At 33.3% G+C, this 15,401-nt stretch overlaps 1 protein-coding gene across 1 annotated transcript in view; it reads right to left on the reverse strand.

The window, feature by feature from the left end:
- Positions 1 to 15,401, reverse strand: part of LOC131157228 (uncharacterized) — a 76,184-nt gene that overhangs the window by 58,290 nt on the left and 2,493 nt on the right. The window contains exons 2-3 of the mRNA XM_058111216.1: positions 8,548 to 8,619; positions 6,118 to 6,334 (exon numbers count right to left, since the gene is read on the reverse strand). The gene's annotated coding sequence lies outside the window, so the exon portion shown is untranslated. The remainder of the gene's footprint in view (positions 1 to 6,117; positions 6,335 to 8,547; positions 8,620 to 15,401) is intronic.

Here is a 15,401-nt window from a genome sequence, read left to right on the forward strand (position 1 = left end):
CCTTCAACTTGCATAACAGATCCAAGGTATTGAAATCTACTATTTCTTGATCATCACATTTAATCTTTTCGCCAATACTCCTCCAACTATAATTGAATTTACATTTCATAAATATGTCTTATTTCTACTTATCCTAAAACCTCTAGATTCTAAAACTTCTCTCCATAATCCTAACTTAGATTCTACTCCACCCTTAGTTTTATCAATCAAGACAATATCATATCTATTATCTACAAACAACATACGTTATCTAATGTAGGGGCCGCATCAAGGTTCGGCAGCCATGGAGAAATTAGAAGAGAGAATGAAAGGGGAAGGGAGGAGAAAGAAGATACCAAGGGGGGAACTCACATCGAATTCAATTCAAATTCATCAACAGCTGCCTACAACATGGCTTTCACACACTATTTATAAGAAAGCCTCTTTGCATAAAATTACACATAAACCCCTAAAATTAAGTTACATTACAAACATCCCCTAAAATACACAAATACTACAAACAAGCCCCTAATACACACACAATATACTAATTAAACAAAATACATAATAAACCACTAATTAAACCCAACAATCCCTTAACCCTCTTCTTCTTAATTATTCTCCAACATGCTCTTCCCAAAGTCTTGCTTCTTGTTCTACATCACCATGGAACTTCATTTTGGATACTTCTAGTAAGTTCATCCATCACTAGAGCAAAAAGATTAGGGCTCAAAGCAATTCTTGATGTACACCTTTTGTGATTGGAAATTCCCTAGCCTCTCCACTTGTGGTCCTAATGCAAGTCATTACTCCATCTTACATATCCTTAATGACATCAGTATACCTACTACACACACTCTTTTTTTCTAAAACCCACCATAGAACTTCCCTACGTATCCTATCCAAAAAAAAAAAAAAACCATATGCAAGTCCTTTTCACTAAAATTTTCCATTAATCTTCTTGAAAGATATATAGCTTTTGTAGTAGATCTCCAAGCATAAAACCAAATTATTAAACCTACGCAAATAGTCCATGTTGCAACATCCCGGAGGAGGGTCCATAATGGTGAGGGCTGAGGTGATAATATTGAAGGTTCGATGGAGTTGCCACTAACCTGTTATTTATCTAGATGCGGTTAGTTCATCTAATTACTACTCGTTGATTGATCTCTAAACTAATCTTAAGGTCAAGGAACTAGTAATCTCGATCTGCTTTTACCAGAGTTGGGATCGGGAGTACAGTTATACAAGGAGAAGGTACTAGCACCCCCTACATACCCGTTCTACGAACGGTACCTAATTAACTATGAATTAACCCTACATTGAATCTAATGGTCTCAATTAACTCCTCAAAAAGCAAATAAATATTAAAATTTTAAAAGAAAACGTGAAATAAGATGCAATTTAGGAATATATAATAAGACCTTCAAAAAAGAGGATCTTATTGGAAAAACCCCCCTCAGAACTAATATTGGTGAAATCTAAAATACCTCTTTACCCTTTGTTTAATCATTAGGACACACACACCAAAACAAAATATATATACAAATAATAATCAAACAAATTCATCAAATTTGAGCAAAAGGAGTCTTTAAAACATTCTCAGGGTTCCAAAATTTTTTAAGAATTTTCTAAAAATTTTCCAATATCTTTTTGCAATTCTCTGGGATTTTTAAAGACTTTGTCTCCATTTTATTTAATTTGGTATTTTTTATTTTTTTCATTTTTTTGTTATCTAAGTCAAAATAACTCAAAACAAATTTTAATTTTTTTTTTTTTACTTTTTATTTTTTTTTCACTATTTTTTTCCTATCTTTAAAAATTAAACAAATCCATTAAAAATTAATTTTTAAATAAAAGAACAAACCAGTAGTTCGGGATAGGTCAGATCGGTTCAACCGGTCTAAAACGGGTCAACTCAGGCTAACCCAAGTCAAACTGGATTGACCCGGTTGGGGAAGAGGGTTGCCACATGTCAGCCAATAGTGATGACACGTGTCGCTGATATTTTATATTTTACATTTTCTAGTTTTTATTTTCTTGAATTTACTATAGCAGGGTGACGTTAGCGTGACGGCACCCGCCATGTGGCTAAATGCTATGGACTCTGGAAGCATGTCACAAATCGTCATAATGATAGCGATTCAGCCGTCCAAAGAAAACACACATTGGACGGCCAGAATCGCGCCACACTGCTCCCCAAACACATGGTCCTAACTACGCCACGTGACCCACTAATTTTATATATATATATATATATATATATATATATGAAAAACATTTAATAAAAAAACCTTTTTTTACTTTCCTTTTCTTTTCTTTCCTTTTCTCTCTTATTTTCTTTTCTTTTCCTCTTCTTCTCCTGAACCTTCTCTAACCTCCCCCTCTCTCCTGTACACATCTCTCTCTTTCTTCGATCTTGCTCTCTCTCTTTTCAATTTCTCATTTTGTTTTTTTTTTTTATTTTTGCATATTCAAATGAAGAAAAAAGTAGAGACGGTTTCTTTAAGTATGGATCTAAAACCCACGTGTGAGTTTTTACTTCCATTTTGATTTTTATTTCAATTTTTATCTTTGATTCTTTGAATTTTCTTTCATTTTTTCCTCACAAATTTTCTTAGGAACCAAATACACTTTTGGGTTATTTGGGATCAGGTTGATATGGTTGGGCTTAGGATAGGGCTTAGCCCAATTGGGCTTTGAATTGAATTGGATTTAATTGGGCTTGGTTCTAACAATTGTGCTGATAGGTTGATTTGGGTCCAGGTAATTAGGTGGGGTTTAGTTTAAACTTTAAATGGGCTTGGTCTGAATACAATTGGGGCTTAGCCCATTGGGTTATACCCAATATGATTTATCATGGGTTCTTGGGTTTTAAGATCACTGGGTTTGGCCGTTTGGGTCAACGAATCCAGGTCAAGGTTGACCTGGGTCCTGGGTCTTCATGTCATCTGACTTGGACCCGAGTCGGATCAAAGGATATTCGGATCCAAATTTGGACTTGAGCTTTCCAGTATGGTTATTCAAAATTTTGTTTCAAACTCAAATCCCAACTTGAATTTAAAATTCAGCAATGCCAAAAATTGAAATAGAATTAAATTGATTAATACAAATCTCTATTCCACTATTCTGCCAACCTGCTCTTCCTTTGCTTGAACTCTCTTCAAAGTCTCTACCATCCAACCTTTTGAGTCTTCTCCAATTTCTACAACTCGAACCCTTTCAGTCTTCAGTCTTTGATCAATCAATTTTTCCCTCACCTTTTTGTATTCAATTCTCTCAAAAATATTTTTTCAACCCCCAATTCTCTCCAAATTTCCTTCCTTTAAGTCTTTTTTTAATGAGTAATTCCTTCTCCCAGTTGTGCCTCTTTGCCTCCGGAAACTCACTATTTATAGGCTCAAAAGGTAACAACCCCATTAATAGGCTCAAAAGGTAACAACCCCATTAATCTTGATTAATCAATCAGAATTTAATTTATCAATCAAATTTAAATTGATTTGATTGATTTTTTATCTTTTAATTCTAATTTTGCAATTATCTACATGTCTAATTGAAATCTCCTTTATGTGTACAGGTGCAAGCATGAAGAAGCTGGCCCACCAAACTTTTTCTTTTTCCTAGTTTTATTTTTCTATTTTTTTATATTTTTCATGCATTCAAAAAAAATTTTATTTCATGTATTCACTTTTTTTCCTATATTTTCCCATTATTAATGATTTTTTATACACCCATGTACAAATTCAATTTTTGATTATGAAAAGACCAAAGTGGGTACAGAAATTAAACCTTAAAATCCAAGTTTTGTTATATAAGCCCCAAACAAAATAGGGTGTCGACAGTCCACTTAAGCGTTCAAGATAAGAAAATACAAAATAACTCATATGGTAAAGCCCTCATGTAACAAAGACTTAAAATGTTCAAATTGTTACATTAATAAGTTAATCAAATCATCTTAGTATGAAAAAGGAATAAATATTATATAAAAAAATGAAAAAAAAAAAAACATTGGCTATGAAAAAAAATTGTTAACAAACACCTATGCAACATAAACATCTAAAATGTACCTTTAAGTTAGCAAATAGAGAACAAACACCAAGCTATCAAGCTATCTCATTATCATTAGTGTCAACATTCAAGACATTATTTGGTTGATATCATTGAGATGCTTCATCAAGCCCATCAAAAAAATCATCATCATTACTATCACCCAATGCATTAGTGTATTAAAAATCTCCTTATACCCTCAACCTAAAAATTGATGTTCGAAGCTTGAACCACTAAATGTACATCAAGTTAAACATATATATTATATTGCCATAATTTTTTCAATATTATATAAATCAAATCACTTCTTAAGTTGTCCGTTCCTTGTACAAGTTAGAGAGAACAAACAACATGCCCACATTACAAGTAACTTACTAAAGGTTAAAAATATAATGCATCCTACCATGATCTTGCCAATCCCACTGAACCTACAAATCCTACAGCAATCTTACTCCGATCCTACCAATTTGCAATTCTATAAAAGTTCAAGATTGTTTTGGTAAAGTGGGATTGTACGATCATGCAAATCCACAAACTAAATCGTGATTTTAACAACCATGAACAGGCCATAAGAAAGGGAGAGATTGCAGACCACAGAGCACATTAGGAACAAAATGCATCATAGAAGAGTTAATTAGGGGATTAGGGAAGGATCCTTATCAACCTAGGATTATTGGGATGAATCATAGAAAACTAACTTGGTGGGCTTAGGTTGGGGCCCATTAAAGGAAGCCTACACACCTTACTTTTTCTAGTGTGCTCAAGTACCACCTACATGCCATTATTGGATGAATGGTTCCACTTCACTCAACCCTTCACTTTCACCAGCAAGAGACACTTTTGAATCTATTTGACCAACCACATTCCACCCTATTCTTATTGTCTCTCATGCATAAGAGCCTCACCTATTCGATAATACCCACGATACCACCTGCACCACTATAAATATTACCCTTACTTACCTCATTTGGGGGGTTTCTCAGCTCATTCACATCCCAAAGCCTCTCTCTCTCTCTCTCTCTCTCTCTACCCCCCCCCCCCTCTCTCTCTAGCATATTTTGCCTCATCCTTATACCCACTCCTTCCCCCTCCCCCCAAATTTATTCTACCATCATTCCGACATCCCCAACTCCATCTGTTACAGCCCTAATCACCCTATTTTCTCTTTTACCTGTCACATGGTACTAGAGGCCACAGTGATTGCCCAAACTTCCCCTCGGCCGTCTTTGTTTATCGGCGATCTCTTGTATGCAACACTGCCTCCCCTACTCTATCAAAAAACATTCTAGTCTTCTAGTCCTGTCGGTAAATGCACAGGATTGATTTTTATTCATTTCTTCTTGGTACATTACCCGTATGCATTGTATATAAAGGTTTGGTCTTTCCAAAAAAAAAAAAAATCGATTGTTATTCATCAGAAAAAAATTTTTAAAAAAAAATGCATATGGAAAAGCTCTGAGTAAATAAAATACATAAAATAACAAATTTACAGGTGATGCTATCTTCATTCTTTGATAAGAATTAAAATGCTTTAGAAAATGAGACATGTATGTTGGTCTCCAAATCCAGTTGCAACAGAAATAAGTATCCCACAATTATGATATGCACAATTTAAGAATGTAAAGGCCACACTAACTAGCAGAGAGAAAGTGGATAACATGATATTTTAATATTTTCCATTTCACATTTCTTGTTTATTTGGCTTAGAGTAGAGTATCCTCATATCTAACAGGAAACCAATTAGCCAAAAGAACATAAAAGGTTAAAATTCAAAAATTCATTTCCCTTTGCTTTCCTATTTCTTCTGAGTAACCAAACGCACCAAGCCAGGTTAGGGCTTTAAATCCATAATAAGTCAACCATTCATGTCCTATAGTTTTTAGCAACTTTCGCACGTTCGTTGACATCAATTTCAAAAATTTCCAAAAAAAAGTCCCCAGGAACGAATTTGCAAGAACTCCTCGCCAAGTAAACAAATACGATTAGAGAGACTTCTATTAAGGAAAAAAAAAATTAAAGAGAGGAGATCAACGGAAGTTACAACGAGAGAGAGAGAGAGAGACTAGGGTTTCAGAATGAAGATACACGTACCCTCGATGCACGAAGACTGAAGAGAGACTCAGTAGTGGGAAGAGGTTTGGTCGCAACTTGGAACTTCAACGACGACTGGTAATCGTCTTCGACTGGCTCTTCTTATGGTCCGCATGGAGCACGGTAGCCACTCACAGTAGTTGCATCGCTCATTAAAATTCAATCAATCAAAGAGCCCACACCTTCTTTTTAAGACTAGCCGGCTCGCAAATTCCACCTGCATTTGTTAAATATAACAACAAACTAATTATTTTTTATTTTTATTTTTTTTTTATAATGAAAAAACTTATTATAAAGACATATTTGTTTATATTTTCAGTTTTCTGTTTTTATTATCGATTTTTAGGTATTTATCAAAAAATTAAAAATAAAATTTTATAATTTTCAGTTATTTTGACAACTTGTCAGAAATTTTAATATTCAAAATTAATTTTTTTAGGTTAAATTATTTATTTTACATATTTTTAAATTTAAATAAAATTTAAGTGATTATATGAATTTAAATATACTTAAAATAAAAATATAAATCAATTTCTAAAAAAAAAAATTAATAAGGTCAATTTCAAAATACTTTTATTATTTTTCGATTGTCATGTCCAATAAAAATTTTTATTGCAAAGTAAATTTTGAAAGTAAAACAATGATCTCCTTTCATCCTGATCTAAATGCAGATCAAAGGATTTTCCTTTCATATGAATTGCTCAGGTCATCAAAACCTAACTCAATCTTCATCGCAACGAATACACAAGAGGAGGGAGTAATAGTATCACAAGGAAGAAATAGAGGAGGAGAGAGACGAATAGGACCATCAATTGCATACTGGCATCATTGTCGAAGCATTGTCAGGGTAGTATCGGAGCAACGCCTGTTACATTCGAAACCCTCTAGAAGTTTGTGATTATTAGCCACAAGACTTTTCCATACAACATAGTTCGACAATTGAAGAAATCCTTAACATGGATTCTCCCATTTTCCAAACTTGAACTTCTTCATTTGAGAGGCTAGCCACCTTACATGTCTCTCATCCACTGCAAAAATAGAATAACTACCTTCTCCAATTAGTGATGCATGGGTTCTAACTTTTAAGAATGCTAGAAGTCAGTTAACAAAATATATGTAAAGTATAGCGCATGAGAGAGAGAGAGAGAGAGACAGAGGATTGGAGTGATTGTAAAAATTAAAAATTATTTGGCATCACTGTGAAAGGTAAAGTTGAGTTGAGTATTTGGTAAGAAAGTTATAAGCAAATTGAAATATTGACATTTACCAAAATGGATAGAATGATCTCTCAGAGCTAGAAATGTAAATAATGTGTTAATAAATTTGTATTATTTGAGAAAAATTCAGGAAAAAATTAGATTGTATCTCTTAAAGTTTCATTTTGTCTATAACTTCGGTAACTTTTAGGAAAGAAAACTAGGAACAAAGCCAAGGACACAATTTATTTTTACTCACACCATGACCGTCTTTCGAGATTATCTTAAAAACAAAACGAGGAAGAGAAAGCAAAGAAGTGTAGCCATAGAACAACAAAAAATATAGTGAAAGGATAAGTGAGTTATTTGGTAAGAAAGCTATAAACAAACTGAAATGTTGATATTTACTAAAATGGATAGAATGATCTCTTAGAACTAGAAATGTAAACAATGTGTTCGTAAATTTGTATTAATTGATAAAATGTTAGGAAAAAACCATAGTGCATCTTTTAAAGTTTCATTTTGTCTTCAACTTCAAAAGCTTTTAGGAAAGAAAACTGAAAAAAAAAAAAAGTCAAAGATACAATTTATTTTCACTCAGACCATAACTGTCTTCCAAGGTCATCCTTGAAACCAAGCGAGAAAGAGAAAGCAAAGAAGTGTAGCCATAAAATAACAAAAAATATATAATCTACAAGCCCATCCTCAATAGAAAAGGGCAAAGTGCAATTTGCATTAAGTGACTATTCAATTTTTTTTAAATTAAAACAAAAACGGTAGCTTTATTTGGAAATTAAGGATACTTGGGTTCAAAATAAGTAGGAATAAGATAGAATATATAAAATGTAATTTTAGTAATGTAAAGAGTAACAATAGAGAGAAGATTAAATTGGATAATCAAGCGATTAACATTGATAGATTTAGATATATTAAATCTATTATATAAGGTGAAAGGGAAATTGAAGAAGATGTAGTACATAGAATAAATATAGGTTGCTTAAAATGGAAGAGTGCATCAGGTGTGTTGTGTGATCGTAAAATACTTTTAAAATTAAAAGAAAAGTTTTATAAGATGACTATAAGGCAAGTTATGTTTTATGGTTCAGAATGTTGGGCAATTAAGAAATATGTATGAAAAATTTGTTGACATGCGTATGTTAAAGTGGATAAGTGGTTTAACATTAAAAGATAAAAGTAAGAAATGAGCATATACGCAATAATTTAGGTATAATACCAGTTGAAAACAAGATACGAGAGAGGCGACTTAGATGGTTTGAGCATTTGAAATGCAGGCCTAGTAGATCACCTGTGCGGAAAAGTGAGTTAGTTATTATTTCTAGCATGAAAAGAGGTGGAGTAGGCCTAAAATAACTTGAAATGAGATAATGAGTAAGGATTTAATAGCCCTTAATCTAATAGAGTAAAACGCGATCGGGTGAATTGGTGAGAAAGGATTCATGTAACCGACCCCACCTAAAGGGACTTGAGGCTTCTTCTTGTTGTTGTTTTTGTTGGCTCCAAAAAATTAGAATGCTAAATGTTCTCATAATATATGAATGAATAATCTCTTCAGCAGAGCATAAAAAAGAAAAACAGAAGACAAAACAAAGCAATAAAAAACAAAAACAAAAACAAGAAGAAAAAAAATCCAGCGATGAAGTTTTAAGCTGAAAAAATAACAGCAAATAAAAGCAACAGAAAAGGCAAAAAACAACAAAAAGTAAACAAAGAAATAGCACAGAAAAAGAGCACATTTCAGGCTTTTATTCAAGAAAAAAGAAAACAGCAGTAAAAAAACAGAGACAACAAATAAAATCAGCTTAAAAAACAACAAGTAGCAAAGAAAAAGAAAAACAGGATCAAAATAGTAAGAACAGCAGCAACTAAAAACATGAAGAGTACCCTACACCCACTCACCCAAAGTAGTGAATTTCTTCAAAGAAATGCAGCCAAAAATGCTAGTATAAAGCAAAAAAGAGCCAAAAATTTTTTACCAGCAAGGCGACAGATACGAGGTAAAAGAGTCAAGAGACCCATTAAACTCATTATTTTTTGAGAGTGCATTTTAGAGGATAAATTTGAATTTTTGGTAATTCAAGGTGAGTTTCATGAGCCAAATCCATGCATTTAAAATATGCAGAGCAAGCAACAAAGTTTCCGGAAATGAAACATAAGTACCGTTGGTGGTAATACTTACCCCGGTTTGGGAATCAAATTGAATTACGAAAGGAATTAAGGGAAGAATGGAGTTAAGGCAAAAATGTAATTATTTTAGGAATGCAATTGTTACGTTCAATTAGTAGCATGAAATGGCTATAGGAATCCAATTTCGATTTCTTTCCATCATTTGATATTTTTTAATGATTTTTATTAGTGTTAATACTGATTTTTTATTTTTTATAATAATTATTATCCTTAAAATAATAATAATTATTATTATTACCTTTTTTAGTATTACTGTTCTTGTAGTTATTATTATTTTCGTAGCAATAAATATTATTGTTATTGTAATTATTAATAGTTGTTATTAATAGTTTTATATTATTTTATAATAATTAGTATCCTTAAAAGTCAAAATAATAATTATTTTCTTCCTTTTCTTTTTTATTCTTATTGTTCTTGTTGATATTATTATTTTTATAGTAATAAATATTATAGTTATCGTAATTATTATTAATTATTATTTTTATAATAATAACAACTAGTATTATTATTATTTGTTGTTACTTTTGTTTGATTATTATTTTTTATTATTTTCATAATAGTAATTATTAGGGTAATTATTATTTTATTGTCGTTATTGCTATTTTTATAATAATTATTATCCTTAAACAATTATTATTATTGTTCTTGTTGTTATTGTTACTTTAAAATAATAAATTTTGTTCTTGTTGCAATTATTATTAGTTGTTATTATTTTTATAATAATTATTGTCTTTAAAATAATAACAATTGTTATTTTGATCTTTTTTATTATTAATATTGTTCTTGTTGTTATTAACATTTTTATAATAATAAATATTATTGTTAGTGTAATTATTATTAGTCATTATTTTAATAATATTGAATATTATAAAATGAGTTTGATTTTATAGAGCGAAACAGGAATGGGTCTTATGATACGGGACTCTACCTATCACCTATCATCATGAGAAGCGTCTTCTCATCGTCATGAATTGCTGGTATAGCCAGCTAAGCTAGAGAGCATATATCCTACTCGTTTCCATTCCGGCCTTAATTTCTACCACTAGCAAGTAGAGAGATGTTCCATTCCCAATGGCAGAAGAAGGAGGCGAAGGACTTGGACAAGAGATATTCTGCACTTGGACAGGAGATGTAGTGCACTTAGCATCAGAGAGATCCCTCTACATGCCTCAGGATATGAGGTTTATTAGTTGGATCCATTGGTATGAAGATGAAGTATGGGGACGAAAGATCAGTTATTAAATTTTCGATTGAGAAGGGCAGGAGAAGGGAAAAACAAAAAGTCAAGTGGAAGTATGAGTATCTTTCCAATCTTCCAATCCAGCCTCCTTTCTAGATATAGACCTGAGTAGCCTTTTTCCTTCTTATTCAATACCCGACGACATTCAGGGATGGATGTAGACCCATCGAGCAAGGATAATCATTCAGGTCCTGGGACAGGTGGCAACCATTCTCAAGAACCAAAAAGACTGAGTTGAGGAAAGCCCTATCAGTCACTGAAACGACGGCAGGAGGGCCCCTCTCATTCTTTCTATGCCCTTTCTTCTTACTTAGAAATGGGGTTCACTTCATCCATAAAAGGTCAATAGAGGAACCCCTTTCTCTTACGGAAAAGACATCTCTTCATGCTTGGCACACTAAGATAGGAAGGATTCAATTCAATAAAAAGAAAAGGAAACTTCTTAGTAAGACTCATTGTGCCTAAGTTCATGAAAGGGGGAGGAAGATTCCAGCCTATTTGAATTAGAATCACGATTTCCCCATTTCCAAAAATTTGATTCCAATTGGAATACGATTTCTCCCTTGATTCCATAAACTAAATGTAGGAAAGCGATTCCATTCCTGAAATTTAATTCCATTCCAAGCCTGATTCTGCAAACCAAATGAGGGCAAGGAAAGCTCACTTCTTTGTAATGAGAAACTGCACTTCTTCACAGCCTCTCTGGCCACCCATTACAACAGCAGATGACTATTCTCTGAAAGAGCAGCTAAAACTCAAAACTAAGCCAATATGCTAGCTCTCACAATTAGACTTTAAAAGAAAGCAGATGATACCTTGCATCAAAACCAAGAATATGACTATTCTCTAAAAGAGCAGCTAAAATCAAAAGTAAGACAATATGCTAGCTCTCACATTTACACTTTAAAAGACAGCCGATGATACCTTGCTTAAAACCTCCCCAAAAGCCCAAGGAATACAGCAGATGAGATTTGTACCTTGCGATCAGCAATATCAATATCATGACAACCTTCAACAAGGCCCTGACACACTTGATCATATGCCTTCTCAAGATTTAAATTCAAGACAACACCTATAAAGCCTATCCTAGCATCGTCCACAATCACATTAACCACCCATAGAAACAGACCATGTTAAGAAAAATATGTCAGCCAAGACACTGCTCAATCTGTCCACAACAGCCCTGTCAAGTCTTGAAAGCACAAGGCACAAACCAGCTTCTACCGATTCAAATTTGTATAATCACAGTGGCCATTTGCATTAACAGGAGAAAAACCAACACATCAAACTAAAATAATTTCAGATAACTAGAAAATTTTAGCATAAAAGCTGAAGTTAAACTCACATTTGGAGAGCTTTTAGGATAAAAGCTAAAGCTGAAATTTCAGATAACACGTCAAACAAAAGTTTAATTTCACTTTTGTACCTTTACAAGATGATTTCTTTTGAGACATTAGATTAACATGTGGAGACAAACTGGCTCTCAATCAACAAAAAAACGTAAACAATCAATGCAATGATAAACCCAGAACTATAGCAAATAACTAGGCCAGTCTTTGCATTCTTTAATGGTCTGTGCTAACAAATAACCATGCTATAACAGCTCTGTCTTTGCAGTAAATAACCAGTCTTATTATCAATACAGAGAAAAAAAAATCTAGCTAGAGAAGGGAAAACTACCATATATATGGTGATTAAAACCATGTAGTCGTTTTGTGGTGTGTAACAGTCCTGTCTTTGCAACAAATAACCAGTACTATTAGCATATTTGTGGTCTTCAAAGACGAGGAGATTCCAGAAAAAAGATTTCAGAAACAAACAAGATGCTAGTGATTCTACTGTTCTAGAAATTCCGGGAGGTATACCTGCAAAACAATCATTTTCTGGGGTTTCATGTGATCATCATAGTAATATTATGTTTTCTATAGTATCCATCTTATCAACAATATTGTCTTCCTCAGAAAATATTCAAAACAGGGCATCTGAATTTTCTTATGATCATCATAATATTATGAATTATACTATTCTTAAGCAAAGAGTATTCTGCTTTCTACAATAACAAATACCAAGAGTAAATGAAGCACTAAAAATAACAAACAATGTATTAATATGTATTTGAACTTTGCCAAATGTTATTCAAAATGACATATTTGTTTTTGAACTTGTCAAATTCAAATACAGAAACACAAAATTATGTTTGGTACACCACATAGCTATTCCTAGGAATAAGATGGAATACAATGAAAAACTTGGAAATAAAATTTGGAACAAGAAGCTTCCTCAAAAAGGGAGCCAAGCACAGGCTTAAAGCCTTAAACCATGAGTTGCTAAAATCTTAGCTCAACCATTCATTTCATAAATAACCACAAAAAAAAAAAAGAAGCAGACAAAGAAAACTCTATCACCTTTTAGACTCCCATAGTTATCATCATCTAGCTAGAAGGTGAAAAAACCTCTATCACCTATTAGACTCCCATAGTATTCGTCATCTAGCTAGAAGGTGAAAATTCAAGTATCCATATTAAAAAGAACTGAAGCCACACACACACACACACAAAAACAATTAAGAAAAAATCAGAAAACAAAGAACAAAACTCCTCCAACAACTAGACACCCACACTGAATGGGATGGAGTAGGGCAAAGTTGATGTAAATAAGACCACTTTGGCAGCCTTTGAAATTTGAAGTTGAAACCAAATATCATATAGTAAGCCAGTAATGCAAACATTGTAACGATAACCCACATTATGAACCACCAAGAACAGAAATCCTGTGCCAATATATGTGGTTGTACAGGTTACACACAAAAATTTTAAACCATGCAATTGCTATATTGTGAGACCTGTAGATTTGAAGAACCCTCTAATACCAAGTGAAATTAGAAACATGAAACCCAATGAACCAGCTTGGCAGAATCATAAACACAATTTCTGTAGTATTGAATGAACACAGAACATACTGACACATAAACCAAGCATGAACATACACAGCACACTTTATTTATTTATTTTTTCCAGCAAAACCTTAACAAACTTTAGCAAAACTCATCTGCAGCTGGGATTTTAATTTAAAATTTATTCTATTACTAGAGCATAGTTTCTTACACAAGAATTAAAAATCAATATAAATAAATGTTCTGAGCATAAAGGTTTCAGCAGAGTTAATTTTCATCTAACAGCTTCCAAAGGAACAATTTCAATCCTAGAAGGCTAGAACCTGATCATAAAAGTCGATTGACTCTGTACAGAGCCAATAGATCCGATTCAAACCAGATGTAGATTGTGATTCAATCCTATAATCTGACCAAACACATAGACTTCAGCAGCTGATATAGATTGTGATTCAAAGCAATAAATTTTAATATGTACAGAGCAAGATTGATGAACAAGGGGACTTACCCTAGATTTGATTTTGGATAAAACCACTAGATACAATTCATGGCTAGCTTTGATTTGGTGTTCCCCTTGTTCCTTCCTCTTGGTTTGGGAAGTTACAAGTCGAGAGAGTTGAGGAGAGAAATTGAGAGAGTAAGGTTGCGGCTCAAATCTTATTTCCACTTTGGCGAGAATAGGCATTCTTCGTACATTTGAAGGAATGTTTATTCCCATTTTAGGTTGGAAAGGGCAGTCTGGGGGAATGGACATTCTCACTTTTACAAGTATTCCCAAACATAAGAATGGAATTAAATTGTTAGAATGGGCATTCCATTCCATTCCATTCCTGCACACCAAACATAACAAAATAAGATCAATTGAACGCGAAGGGAACTTATAAATAAACTAGAAATCATTGCACAAAGGGCCTTTTTCCAGCTTCTCTATAAAGATACCAATCAATTCAATTATGTCTTTTAGCTAGTTAGTTCAGTTTTCTTCTTCCTTTCTTTTCATCGGTGATGCTTGGTCTAATTGTATTATTTTAATTGTTATTTCTATTTCGCAATCAATTCTTGCCATTTACTTGCTTCAATATTATCCTTGCTCTTGTTTCTGCAAAAAAAAAAAAATGTGGTTTCATCAATGGCATCACTTGATTGAAGGCCTTGTTGCTTCGATTTCAAAATAGATGACTTCTTCACCAGCATCTTCATGAGTTTTCAGTGGGTTTAATTTTTAATATATAGAGCTTCGATTTCAAAATAGATGACTTCTTCACCAGCATCTTCTTGAGTTGTCAGTGGGTTTAATTTTTAATATATAGATGTTGAGCTGCCTATATATGAAAAACTTTAAACTCCCTATTATCCACAATATCTAGAGATTTTGTTATATCAACCAAATGTTGAGAATTCCACTTGTGAGCTTGACCCATATTGGAAAATTAGAGTGGATCATGGGTGCTTATATACATGGTTGGGCCCAAGACCCAATAGGCTTAAGCTTTTGGGTCAAGTTGGTGTTCACTCATGTGTATCAAGTCCACCCATAGGCTCCTCCGGTCCTAAAAAGTGGTATCAGAGCCGACGGTTCGTAACTCTGGGCGAGCGACATCATAAAAGTCGAGCCGTGAAGCTAATTCTCCTGACGTGCCAACAGTTGGAGGACTAAGTGTGTAACCGGGGCCAATAAGGATCATCTAGCCTTGGGATGGATTCGAATAGGGTCAATTCGTGGGAGGTAGGATTGGTTCGAAGGCATGTGGAA

The sequence above is a fragment of the Malania oleifera genome, chromosome 1 (assembly GCF_029873635.1).
Source record: "Malania oleifera isolate guangnan ecotype guangnan chromosome 1, ASM2987363v1, whole genome shotgun sequence".
Taxonomy (NCBI): Eukaryota; Viridiplantae; Streptophyta; class Magnoliopsida; order Santalales; family Ximeniaceae; genus Malania; species Malania oleifera.